Source organism: Chamaea fasciata, unplaced genomic scaffold (genome assembly GCF_029207755.1).
Source record: "Chamaea fasciata isolate MVZ Bird 193981 ecotype frontalis unplaced genomic scaffold, bChaFas1.0.hap1 SCAF_8, whole genome shotgun sequence".
Lineage (NCBI taxonomy): Eukaryota > Metazoa > Chordata > Aves > Passeriformes > Sylviidae > Chamaea > Chamaea fasciata.
In genome coordinates, this window is record NW_027094093.1 from 10,024,469 (window position 1) to 10,038,248 (window position 13,780).

Below are 13,780 nucleotides of genomic sequence, written 5' to 3' on the forward strand. Positions count from 1 at the left end.
AGAACATCACCAGGAAAGGCTCTGTTACAGCGAAGTGAACGAGCCTTTCACTGGAGGAATTAACCACAGGATAAGAGGCAAGTGCCACTGAACTTGCTTGGAAGCTGTGAAGGGCCAAGTACAAATACAAAATATATATGCCACGGATGTGGTAGTGGGAAAAAAAAGTTTTGATTTGCGTGTCAGACCACAGTAATACGATATGGCATAACCTATGGTTAGTTGTTATAAGTCATAGCTGTTGTAATGGTAGGCACAAAATGTAAGGCACAGGGCTGTCAGCCAATTAGCTGTGAGTTAATAGAAATCCACTGAAGTGTTAGAGGCAAAGACAAAATGCTAAAATGTTTTATATAAGAGAATGATATATTTACATGTGCTTCCCATCATGTGATTTGTGCCCCTCTGACATGTATTTTAGCCTCTGCTCTGGGAACACTGGCTTTTCTGTGACATCACTTGATTTCTCCTTCCCATTTTCTGTTATCTGATGAAACCCATAAATCCTGAACCCTCCAAACTGTGCTCTTTGATGCGCACTGCTCTCACAATTCTTACTCCTGTCTAAATGATGAGAGGCATAATTTTTCTCCTGTGAACTTCTATGTGTTAAATCCTTGAATAGGGATTATAACACAATGGGATAATCCTTTCTTTCCCCCCCTTTTCATAGCTATGAATAATGACTTTCAATTTAGAATAAACAGGTAGGGACATCTGATGTTTTCATAGGCCCTCTTAACCATAACAGCACTTGTATGTGTTTAATGCCCTAGTCTGCCTCTTTTAAAAGCAATGCAAGCTGTTACATTTGACACTGGGAATTTGTAAAGTGGCTAAAGTAGCAAGCAGACAAATTCCTCTGTCTCAAAAAGGGAATCACCATTAGGACCTCTGAGATCATTTCACTATTACCAAAAATGTACTATAATGAAATGGTTTCAACTTAGAAATGTTAGTGAAGTTTTAGGGGTGTATTAAGGCAGGTAACAAAACAGAGTTCAGGAGCCTCTTGACAAGCTTGAACTAAACCTGGCCCCCAGTGACCATGCTGCTGGTCCAGTCTGCTGCTGTATGAAGACAGGCCACTATGAATTGGTGACAGGATGAAACAAATCCTCAACAACAGCAGTTCTGGGGAAATGAGATCCCCTCCCTCCACCCTAAATATAACTATGAGAAAACAGGACTGAACAGAGAGATCAAATTTCTGTTGACATTTGTAAAACTTGCTGGTGTTGTGAACCCTCTGCTTCTTCTGTTGTTAAAATGCCACATTTTCTACAACTAGAGAAAGAAAAATAATCTTTATCTCTAAAATCTAATTTCCTGTAAATATCATTAGCTATAGATTTCCCCTGTTACTACTTTGTTGTAGCTAAGGGGAAGAAGAAATTTTTTTGATCCTTTGGGTCTGTCACCATGGACGTTCATAAATGAATGGAATCTCTTCTAGAAATGGTTGTGGTCAGGAATTATGTTCATATGCAGCAGACAAGAAAGAAAACAAAAGCAGTGGCAGGTCATTATTATCAATACTCTCTCTTTCCCAGCATACCCCCCAGGAAGAGATGGCAATAATGAAACTTGTTTAAAGATGATAACTCACTGTGATGATAAGAAAAACACATCTGACTTTATTGGCCCACTACCTTCACCCTTTACTCTACAGCAAAAAACTTGGAAGACAGCCCAAAAGAAAAAGTCACAGTTGTATTTCCTGAAGTAAGAGAAACATGGGCTGGGGGGATTTGATATTCACCAGCCAGTGAAATGAAACTGAAGAAAACTGGTTATTAGAAGGCCACTGCTGCTGCACACCAAAATCTCCTGTGGAAGCTCTTGGGAGTGAGGAGCAGAGAGGAAAGTAAGGCTTGTGAGAAAGCACTTCTGCCCACAAACTGCTTTTTCTGAGTGGAGAATGCTCCCTGGTGTGGCTGCACCACTGTTCTACTCGAAATCACCCAGGAGGGCACCAGCCAGAGACATGCAGATTTCCTCTGACATAGCTCTTGTGCCCACAGAGCAGTGAAAAAATCCATGTGGAGATACCTGAGCTGGCTCTGGGAAAAAGACCAGGACTTCCTAGAATGGCATGTTTTCAGTCAGAGCAGCAGTGCAACAATTTCCTGCCATCTCTGGGTAATTCATTGCTGTTGGGCTCCTGTGCTTTTATTCCTGTTGGGTTTCTGTGGCTGGTGTCCATGCTGGACACCTGTGGCCTGAAGACAATTCCACCTTCTCAGGACTTCAGAGGAGCCTGGGGCTGCAGGGGTTTTGGTGAGGAGGTGGGGTTCTTTGTGCTGGTGGGATGGACAAGTAGAACAGCCTTGCTTCCACCCTTTTGCCTTTCCAGAAAGCCATACCAATGAGTGAAATGTTATGGCCTTGTGTTTTTTACAACAATAAAGTATTTACGAGGCAAGAAACCTGTGAAGTGCTGCCTGCCATGAAAGAATGGTACAGTTTAGCAATAATACAGTTAAATTTACTTTCTATTGATTTGTGGAGGGGCTATTTTTAATGTCTTCCTTGTGGGAGGTACCAATCCCTGGTAACTTTCCTGATGACTTTGCTCAGCCCTGAATGCTCTGCATTGGGTCTCACAGGGAAGTTTTCCACTGCTTTTATTTCAATACCAGTTTAGTGCTGTCAATGGTGCTGGCTTTTCCTCAGTGGTCTCCCTCAGACAGCTGGAGTGACTGCAGCCCCTGCCGAGTGAGGGGCAGGGGGGATGCTCTGACTCTTTGTGCCATGCAATGGTGTCTTTGTGTGTGCTGAAGGGGGCAGCTGCCTCAGCAGTGCTGGTGTGACCTGGCTTTGATAGGTTTCTAAGAGATAACTGGTGTCCCGGCTGTGTGGAATTGGGCTCACTGATTGTGTGGAAGCAGCAGGATATTCATGCATGTTATCAGCAAGAACTGATAAAGCTGTGCTCAGGGGGAACCTGTTGTGTAGGGGAAAGATCTTTCTTGTAACTTCTTAAGTGTTTATATAAGGAGGGACCAGTGGTTTGCTTAAATACTAGAGGGAAAAAAACCTGTTTAATTGTGGTGCTCTTTTTGTGAGCAAGCTTTCATGTTCTGCCTTCCATCCTCAGAAAACCCCAGTACACAGGGTTTATGTGCAGCAGGAAGATGGGATTCCACCCTGCAATAGCTGCTGTAAATAGGAATTACATGAGTGAATTATGCAGGAGGTAAAACCGAGGAAATAGAACAAAGTAGTAATAGTCCTTTGGAAAGGTTTTATTATCTTTAGAAAGCAAAAAAGTTGTTTTTAGAGTTTATGGCTCAAGCTGAGCCAAATCCCTCTTGCACCATATGACCAAAGTGGAAGAAGTGAGAAAAACGAGACACAGAATAGCCTCTAAAGATTTTTCTTTGCATGTAAGTTGTCAAAGAACGTACAAGTCACTAACAATATTTAAGAAAATATAACATTTGAATTAGTTTCCCTAAAAATAAACTAGATGTGTTGACATATTTATTCCCAAATCATTTAGTTAAACATTACTGCTTCATCAAAAAAATTAAGTCCTCAATACTACATAAAGAGTAAAAAATCTATCCTAATCCACCATTAATGACCAATGTATATGTGTACCCAGAAAGTAATAGATTAAGATCTATTAAGTATTTGCAGTTTCTTCTGATGAAGTTTAAACTCATCCAGATCTTATTAACCACTTTCACATACTTCTCTAGGCCATAAATTGCTTCTTCCTGAGAAGATGTGACTGCAAAATTCATGTCGACATTCTAACTCTCCCAAGATGAATGCAAGAGCAGCAATGTCATAAAATATATTCATTACTTCTATTTGTTGTTCGTTATTTCTGTGAGGTAGTAATCTAGTGTTTACTAGCCTTTTTTGCAACTCTGCATATAACTTGAGGCAAAAGTCTGTTTTTTTTTTTCATTGGGGATGGGAATTTTTAGTAAGAAAATATTCACAGACCTGCATGTGTGTATTTTAAATTTGTTCTATTGAGAAAGTGGCATGCATTGGAAATTGGAAGTTATTTTGCAGCTAGGTACAGGAAAAAATTATTTTCTCAAGCTCAGAAGGTCTGAGTGAAGAACTTGTTCATGACTTTTAGTCTGCACTCTCTGGTTGTGGGTAAAGACAGACTTGAGGAGGGGAGAGATAAAAGCTCACGTATTTTCAGTTTAAAAGGAAGTAGAGCTCTGCTGTGGGAAGAGAAAATGTGACTGCTTCTTCTGGTGACTCTAAATATCCACACAAAAATCAAGGAGGGAGGGTGAGTGAGAAATAATAGAATCTTGTCAAATTATTTTCTGCAGTTGTGTACAACTGTTGTGTTGTTGTGTGTAAGCTGTTCACGGTACAGCAGATTCTAAGTCCACAGAGCACATGTACAGCATCTCACGCACATACTGAGGATCTGAAATTAAATTGTAATATATCTTTGTTTTGCATCTAAAATACTTTCAAGCCCAGTTTTCATCAGCATGACAGTCACAGCTACACTTAGACAAGCAGTGATTTTTCTGGTTGCTTGTGTGCACTTTTCTGGCAGCAGGCACTGGCACGGCAGTGCCCCTGGGTAAGAGGTGCTGTGCACCAGCTGCCCAAGGTTTGGGTAGGGCATGCAGGGAGAGGCTCTAACTTGCTGGCTGAGAATGGCAATACATATTCCACAACAGGACTTTAGACCTCACTTTTTTTGCAGAGAAATAGAGAATTGTGCTCACAATTAGGGCAGTTTTGAGGATTTCTCGTGTCATCTGATTGCATTTCTTAGGGACTTGGGGTATACAATTCCTTCAGGCCCAGACAGTCTAAGACCTTTATGGCTGTATGCTGGTCTCATGAAATAATTTTTGCTAACGTTTTAAAACCTTACTGGATGTAGGTCTCCAGTAGCAAGCACAGACTTATCAACTAAACCTTTTGTTCTTGTTTATTCTGTTTATCTTTTGTAGAGGGGGAGGTCCACCAAGTTGATTAGTGAGATGGAACACCTCTCCTCTGAGGAAAGGCTGAGAGAACTGGGGTTGTTCAGCCTGGAAATGAGAAGGCTTCAGGCTGACCTGACTGGGTATCTGAAGGGAGCCTACAAAAAATATGGAGAGAGATTATTTACAGGAGTATGTAATCACGGGGCGGGGGAATGGCTTCAGATTGTCAGAGTGAAAGGTGTAGGTTGGATATTAGGAAAAATTCTTTACTGAGACAGTGTTGGGGCATTGGAAGAAGTTGTCCAGAGGTATGGACTCCCCATCTCTAGGAATGTTCAAGGCCTGGTTAGATGGGGCTCTGAGCAACCTGGGAGAGTGGGAGGTGTCCCTGCCCATTGCAGCGGTTTGGGATGAGATGATCTTTATGGTCTCTTCCAACTCAAACCATTCTATGTTTTCTGTGATTAACATACATTGTGTGTGGCTAGCCAGTCCCTTGAGAAGAATTTTTTTGCCTGAATTTGTGTTAGGAAACTCTTCTGTGGAAGAACAATTTTTTTACAGGCAGGACTGTTCTAATTTCCTTGTTCCCGAGTACATTGTACTTGAATCAGAGGCCTCTTCTCATCCAAAATGAGGTAGGGAATAGGTACAGACTGGCTTTTATATATTTGAGAGCTGAAGTGATATAGCTGAGGATCTGAGTGAGTGAAAAAGTGAGTGAGCCAGTGAAAAAGATGTTTTGTGGCTCTGGCAACACTCCTTGCAATCCTTTTCAAAATTCCTTGAAGTAACGACTTCATCCTCCTCTTTGTTCTAGTGTCATTTAGCACTTAGGTTTTTCACAAGCAATTGGTTCTCTAACCCACTGCTGTGGACATGAAACTACCACTTTCATGACAGGAGTCCAACAGTTTTAGCATTCAGAAACTGTATTTTAACACAAATGGTTCTCCCTGAATACAGTGGCAAAGCAAGATATTTGGGGTTTTGGGGTTCACAGCAAACTGAGAAATTAATACTGAAAAAAGGAACCATTTGGGGGCTTACATGGAAACAAGAGAGAGGTATGGGAAGATTTCAGCAGAACAGAAATGGAATCACTTAGTGCTTAATGCAGATCTGTCTGGAGGAAATAATCTGATGTTTATCCTTGAGAACAGTGCACACTATTGTGCAAGCTGAGGCTGTCATGGATAAGAATATCTATGAAAGATCCAAGACAGAACTTCTGATTCATATCCTTATGTCAAAGGAAACAGCAGCTTTTAGTTCAGCACACAAAATTATTTCCTCTGAATTTCAGGCCCCTGTTGGTTGAGAGCCTCAAAGCACAGACACCATGGGGTGTGCAGGGACCACCAGACCCCATCCAGCCCGTCCCTGGGAGCTGGGCCAGCCCCTGCAGGAAGCAAAACCCAGCCTTGCTCTCTATTTCCACCAGATCTGTTCTCTGGCCACTGTAAGGACACTTCCCAATCATTTTGGTAGCCTCAGTAGTTTCTGACCAAATTCAAGTCTAACACAGACATTTCTCTGTTGATTTCAAATATGGTAAGAGTTTCACCTATTTTTTAAACTTCTATTAAACGCTTAGGAGTACTTCTCTCACTGAACTTCTGATCCTTTAAAATTAAATTTCCCTCTCTTGGTGAACCAGATTGGGGGAAAAAAACCCCCACAACAAACAAACAAACCAGCCCAACATAATAAAGCAGAAAACAGACTAATCTTACCTTGCCCTGGTTTTCCTGATTAAACACTATTAGGATGGATGTCTTCCCTGATGGGAATTATTTCCTTGAGGTACACCCTGTTGGACTGCCCTTCAGTTATTCCTAAAATCGGCAAAGAGGTTTCTTATTGTTTGTGTGTTTCAGAGTTTGGAAAGAATTATTTCAAACATAAACAGAGCCCTGCCCCATAACTTATCAAAGCTTTTCCTCGCACAAACAAATCTTAAAATGTATATTATGTTATAGTTCAGGCATTTAGCACAACCTCAGTGACAGTTAACTATTAGGCCATTTTCCCTTTCAGGAGGATATAAAAAGTGGTTGCTAATTGCTATGAAGATGATATTAAACCTACCAATAATATGATTTACTCATCTGAGGCTCTCCAGTTTTACCAATGAGGACACAGTAGCACTGTGAGGACAAAAGGCAGGTAGTGCTCAGAACCAGCCCCCTCAGGAGCACTGTGACTGTACATGTCAGGATAAATCTAGAATTTTTACGGCCTGATTAAAGACTGTGGTTTAGCCTCTCTCCAGCAGGTTCCTAGCTTGGGATCTCTGAACTGCAGCTATCCTATCTCTTTCTGGAAATTTTTAGGCAGAAATCTCTCTTCTATATTTCTATTTATATATTTAAAAAGTATAAATAGAGCTTTTTACTTCACTCTTAAAACCCATGTGGAAATCTTTCACATAAAAATTCTACTATCACTTTTTATGCTTTTTTTGCCGTCATTGATGCAACTGTATTTCAGAGGAGTGGATGGCAGCTGTGCCAGTTCTGCTCAGGGCCTCAGAAGAGGCAGTGCTCTCCTGTGCTTATCACAGCTTGGTTCTGTCATTGGAAGCTTAAAGTTCCAGCCTATCCCAAGTAAACAATTAAGATAAAATTTGATCAGCTGAGGCCCAGTGAAAACTTACTGTTATGACCTTAAAGTAGTGTCTCTGCAAATTGAAGAGTAAATTTGGCAGGTCAGGACTCCAGTGATGTTTTGCTTTGGATGAAATCGTTCAGGTTTGAATCAATCAGAGTTTTTTGGGGTTTTGTCACTCATTAATACGGGACAGAACTTTTGACTAGAGACAGCTCTCTGCCACCTCTAAACTTTTCCACCCTGAGGAAAATTCTGTAGCCTGAATGACTTTGTTTTTCCTCATGCCACAGGGGCAGTCAAACCAAAGAAATACCATCTCAGGCCCAGTCAGGCACACAATGCCCACAACTAAAACTGAGAAAAATCCAGGAACTCTTAGTGCTGATTGAGTGAATAAGTTGTGGAAAGTCCCATTGCCTACTTTCAAAAAACAGGGGAGATAACATAAATTTAAAAAAACCTACTTTAAAGATTATTGATAACTTTGGATGTCACGAATGGAAGTATCTGCCTGCAGGTTCAGTTGCATGGTTTTACAAATAGGGTACTTTTAAACAGATCAGAACAGAATTTTGATCTTTTTCCCCAAAAACAGAAAGGATGGCATATTTTATTTAGAATAGGATAGAATTAAATGTGATATAATCCAAGCAAGTACCAGAAAGCCTCTTGATTATTTTTTACACAATATTTTTAGGAATCAAAGTAATTTGCGAGAATCTATGAGATCAAGAATAACACCAAATTGTTTATAAAAAGGTGAGAGCTGTCTTTGTTCTGCAGAATGTCTTGCTGGTTTTGTAAGTTTAGCAAAATCCCGAGGAATTAAATTCTCTTCTGTTTAGTTCCTGGTGTAGAAGTACTTAGGGTACATCTCAGAAAAATCTCTGTGGGCTTAATTACACAATGTTAAAGCTGAAGACAAAGTAATAAATCTTCAACTGTTTCCTCTAAATCTCCATTTTGTATCATGTTTTGCTTCCCAAGGTTATAAAATTGAACAGAATCTTAAATTACTAATGTATATCAAAATTGAGAACAACACACTTTTCAACACCAAGAGCAAGGCAAATAAATGAATAATTAAATACAACATATATATAATAATCTTCTGGGCTTAATCAAGTGGGAATATTTTCAGTAAAATCACTAAGAAAAAGATATACACCTGTGGGTACTAAAGTGCTGATAAAATAATAGTTATAATTTCTTAAAATGTTTTAAAAATTGAAAAAAAATCCTGAGGTGCACAGTTCTAATGTCTTGATCTTTACACCACAGCATCATCCAGTGTTCTACCTTCCGGTGTAGAGCACAGTACAAAAGGACAAACGTACCCTGACATGTTACAGTGCTACTTCTGCATATAACTCTGAGTACTACCAGGCTCAACTTACAGAATGTTGCTTAATTCTACCCAAAATAAAATGCTTGCTAGTGAGGGTTGAATAGAAATTAGATTGTTGTCTGATTTAATTCAGAAAACCTCTGTGCTAAATAAAGATTTCCCTTGGCATTTTCTCTGGCAACTTTTCTTCTCGGAATACTCTTAACAGATTGAAAGCTCAAAATACGAAGCTCATCTTTGCAAATTCCTCACAAAGTTGCTGCAAATAACAGCTAAATATTATTCCCAGTACAACAGGAATGTTGCCAAGAGTCGCAAATATATCGGAGCAGTAGGGTGTCCTTTCCTTTGGATAATTCGCCTTCTTTGCTGTGTGTTTGCTAAGATGACTCAGTGCAGTTCTTTCTACTGAAGCAGAGTCCAAAGCCTCCAGGTCTCTTGGATCTCATGGTGGATCCTGCTGCCAAGGAAACACCTCCTGGTTGGTATCAATGGCTACAGCAGGGGGTGATCATCTCTGGCAGGATTTTACACACCGAGCCTGAACACGGGGCTTGCACTGAAAGGCAGGAGGGGAAAAGAGAAACAGAAGGTCCAGAGAAGAGTTTACACATGTCCAGGACTAGCAACTTATGAGCTAAAGTTAAGAAACCACAGTTATAATGGTAAATATTGAAACACTCTCAGGACTTCTGAAAGAAGACTAGGTTTTCCTTGCTCTAGGGTATGGGTTATGTCTATTGGATGTTCTGAGGAAAAGGCAAGAAGAGCAGTTTCTGGAAAAAAAATTCTTTCTTTTTGCAAGAAGCTGATTCAGTGAGACTGCTGCTGCCTCTCCCAAAGAATGGGTTTGCTGTGGTGTCCAGTTCCAAACACAGCTCAGATTTTGGCTGGCAACATGCTGCTGAACAGGGAGTGTAGCTTAAGGAATTTAAAGGAGCACAAAATCTTTTTTATTCCCATCAGGCTGAGAGGTTTTATAAACTACAATTGTTTGGTGTTAAATCCAAGTAATTCTTGGCATATTCCACGTTCTGCACTAATATACCCAATGTGCAAAGTAATGTGGCATGCTATGAATAGGTAAGGACTTTTCTTCTTACAGTGCTGTTTCCAAAACAGCCTAACTCAGTATCTTGTGACTTAAATCCAACTGTAACAATTTGGAGTCTTTTTTAGGAAGTAGTTTCCCAAATGAACTGTGATTCTAGGTCCAAGTCACAATAAGATGTACTGTTTATAGACAAGTGTAGTTCTGCAAGTTAATATTGTGATTTTTCGAGTGCTTCAGCCAGTGCTTACAACCTGCCTTTGCCAAAGAACATCTAATTGTTAAGACAAACAGAAACCAGTGAAAAGAGTGACCTCCACCTTCCAGAAATGGATTAATGCAGTGAGGAGAAGCCTTCTCTCCCTGGAATTTGACTGGCTCCAAATTCCACTTTCTGTGTGTGCCTTCTGTCCTATCACCTGTGTAAAAAACTATAACCAGCTTTGACATTATCTCCACCACTTATGTTTCTATAAAATTACATTCTGCTTTTGGGTGTTTTTCCCCAGACTTTATCAATTAGGATGTTCTTTTAGCCTTTCATTCCTCCTTCCCTTCTGTCCTCTCTGATTCCATTTGGTGTATCACATAGTCTTTGCTGATCATTTCCTAATAACATAGTTCTGTGATTTTTAAATTTCTAGTGAGAGCACTGCAGACCTCACCCAAAATATACTCCCTGCTAGGTGTCTGAGGATTATGTTTATACATTGAATTTGGAATGTTTGATTGTATATTTTTTGTATTAGTATGGGAAAAGGTTGGCCAGAAACCTCCATTTTTTTACCTCTATCAATTTTTTCTCCCCTAAAAATCGCCAAACAATTATACCAAGAATTTAGGATAAATGAAATATTATTTCATTTACCTGAGGTAAAAACATCTTGTCTTCCTTAGATGAATGTAGATAAGAGTTTCTGTTCTGAAAAGCAATGATCTCCCTAGTGATAGGAAAGCTACTTTGGAAGAACCATTTTATTTATTTCCAGATAATTCATTTTGTGAAAAATGAGAAGGAAATTATATCTATTTACATAGAAAAAAGATTCTGAAAAGGCCTTAAATGCAAAATTACCATCTTAGGGTTATTGTAATTAGTGCTTCCCACACTATATTCATGCTATCCTGTCACGGCCGTTTGACAAATGCTGCTGATTTGGAAGCTTGGAAAAGAAATATTGCTTTAGACTTGTAAAGTAGGAGGTTAGCAGTTGTATCATCCTACATTTATCAGGAATCCATATACAATCTAAATACAATGTCCATAAGACATGCAAGGCACTGTTTTTACCATTTCTAAGAATGCTCTTTCCAAGTAATTAAATACTCTATGGTGCAATAGGGATCAGCTCCTTAATCATTGAAAGGTCAGAGAGGTAAAGAAGCAATATTTAATGATTCATTAATGTTGAAAAGGTAGGCAGAGGAGTAAATGCTCATCTCTTAGGAGTGAGTTGATGAGTCTGCTATAGGTACCTGGGCTCTGGTTGATTGGTTTGTTGATTTTTTTTGTTTGTTTGCACTGAGCAGAATTCATGGGGGCTGGAGTTGGGTGTTGCTCTCCACTTGGTTGTGCTCCCTCTTGCTGTCTCCCCCTCCCTCATCTAACAGCAGCCTCAGCGTGCCCAATTTGTATTTTCAGCTCATGCCACCCTGGTGGATCAGAAAGGGACACCTGAGCTCCTGAGATTTTTTTTTAAAAACCGTGAGTGTAAGGGCTGGCTGAGAAAAAGTGTTTATTTGCTACCATGTATTTTCGCCTTACAATCTTTGTGTATGTTGTTGGTAATTAGGAAAGCAAAATAATATTCCTGCTATGAGCAAAATGCGCCATAAGCTCTTATGTCCCTCAAAGCAAAGACCCCACCAGAGTATGGTGGAAAAGAGAGCAAAAGAAAATACTTAGATCCCAACTGTGCTTTTGCACATTTAAGGCTGTGTATGGATAGTTCATAGATGAAATAAGGGAATATTTCACTTATGCTCATATAGACACATTTATGTATCTAAATATATATATATACATACATAAAATACCTGAATCTTTCTCTCATTAGAAAGGTAGGAGTCAATTATTTGGAAATAGACACTCTTGGGAGCGTTAGGGTCCCAGAATGCCTTGAATTCAGAAGGTCTATTTTCAACTCTTGTTTTCTTTTTCCTACAAAGAGACTTAAGTGAACTGTCCTAATTTAGCTAATTCATGACAAATTAACTGAGACTGTTTTTTGAAGTTTGTGACTGAAGTTTTATGGAATGATGATGGAATAAATGAAAAAGGAAAATGATTCCTTTGAAGGTGGTGGTGGTAGACGTGGCTAATGAAAGTACAGTATCTGTTATAAATTAATAGAAAGGAATCCCAAATCGGAGTAAAGCAGTTTTGATTATTTTCTTAAAGTGCCTATTAGTAGAAATTGAGATACTAACTCAGCTCTTATTATCTGACTTGCTGTAAAGTATATTATTCTGGCCTTAATTGTGTCTTGCCATGTTTTATATTGACGTAGTCAAGGCTGGACTTGGTCAGTAATCACAGCTGATTATCACCACTAAAATTACTATGCATTGTTAATTCATTGAGTGTATTAATCACCCAACAGTGTCCTGGTGAAAATTTATTAGAGTGTCAAATGAAGTTATTAGATTAGGTAAAAAAGTTCTATAAATTAACATAATAAACAGTACATACTATGTCACTGAAAGATGACTGTTATAGACCTATATTTCCATATTTAATGTTGCAACAGTTTAACTCCACTTTCTGTAGCAGCAAATAGGAAGAACCATAGAAGCCACGTTTTTATTTTCTGCCTTTGAAAGAGCACTTGTTCTAAATAAACTGTGCCAATAAACTTAGCAAAGATGCAGTAGAAAACACCCAACTTACAACCCAAATTTTGATCAAGCATTGGAAGCTGTTCACAGGGGCTGTGGAGTCTCCATCGTTGGAGATAGTCCGAGCTGTCTAGACAAGATCCTGAGAAAGCAGTTTTAGGTGGCTCTCCTATGGGCAAGGAGACTGGATGAGATGATCTCCAGAGGCCCCTTCTCATTTCAACCATTTTCTGATTTTGTAAAATTTTGATTAAAGTACTCATCATGTTGTGTGGTAATTCAGAAAGTCTCTCAGCAGTAAGGTTTATTCTACCTGCCTCAAATAATTCTGCTGCAAGACCTGGCTCACCAGTTCATATCTTCATGTAAAAACCCACAGCAGCTCTTTTAATTAAACAAATTACACTTTTAGGAGCTTTTTGGGGATAAAGGGGAAAATCAAATATGAACAAAGAAAAAAAAGGTTTTAAAAGAGTTTTCTAGGGAAATCAAGGCTCTGTCATATGTTACACTTGGATGCACAACCTCCAATGCTATTTATCAATGCAGTGCTCAGTCTGAGACAAAGATATTTATGCTTTTATATAGAGGGGCACTGAACCTTGAGGTATGGGAATCTGAGCACAAGGAAAACTTGCTTTGGTACTTTCATTTCCTATTTGAATTAATTCTCTAGAGAATAAACTGTTCTTTATGATTTAAACAGTCAGTTTGATCTGAGTTTCCTGAAAGAATTGATAATTTACATACTGTTTTCCCTCTTCTCTGGATTAAAGTTTAATCATTGTGAGAGTCATCTTCACATCAGTCCATTTCTTTTCTGCTCAAAAGCAGACCTGTAAAACTTTAAACAGGTACTGCAGTTAGCACAATATTGATGGTGCAATGAGAAGGATCTGAAAGAAAAGACAACATTAATTAGCATTAATATTTTTATTTTAATTTTTTTTTTCAAGTTTGTTTTTCACAGTCATCCCTAGATACCCAAACTGCAGATATTCAGTG

At 39.1% G+C, this 13,780-nt stretch overlaps 1 long non-coding RNA gene across 1 annotated transcript in view; it reads left to right on the forward strand.

The window, feature by feature from the left end:
- The window catches only part of LOC136292955 (uncharacterized), a 77,288-nt gene that overhangs the window by 50,245 nt on the left and 13,263 nt on the right, over positions 1-13,780 (forward strand). The gene's annotated exons all lie outside the window — the stretch shown is intronic.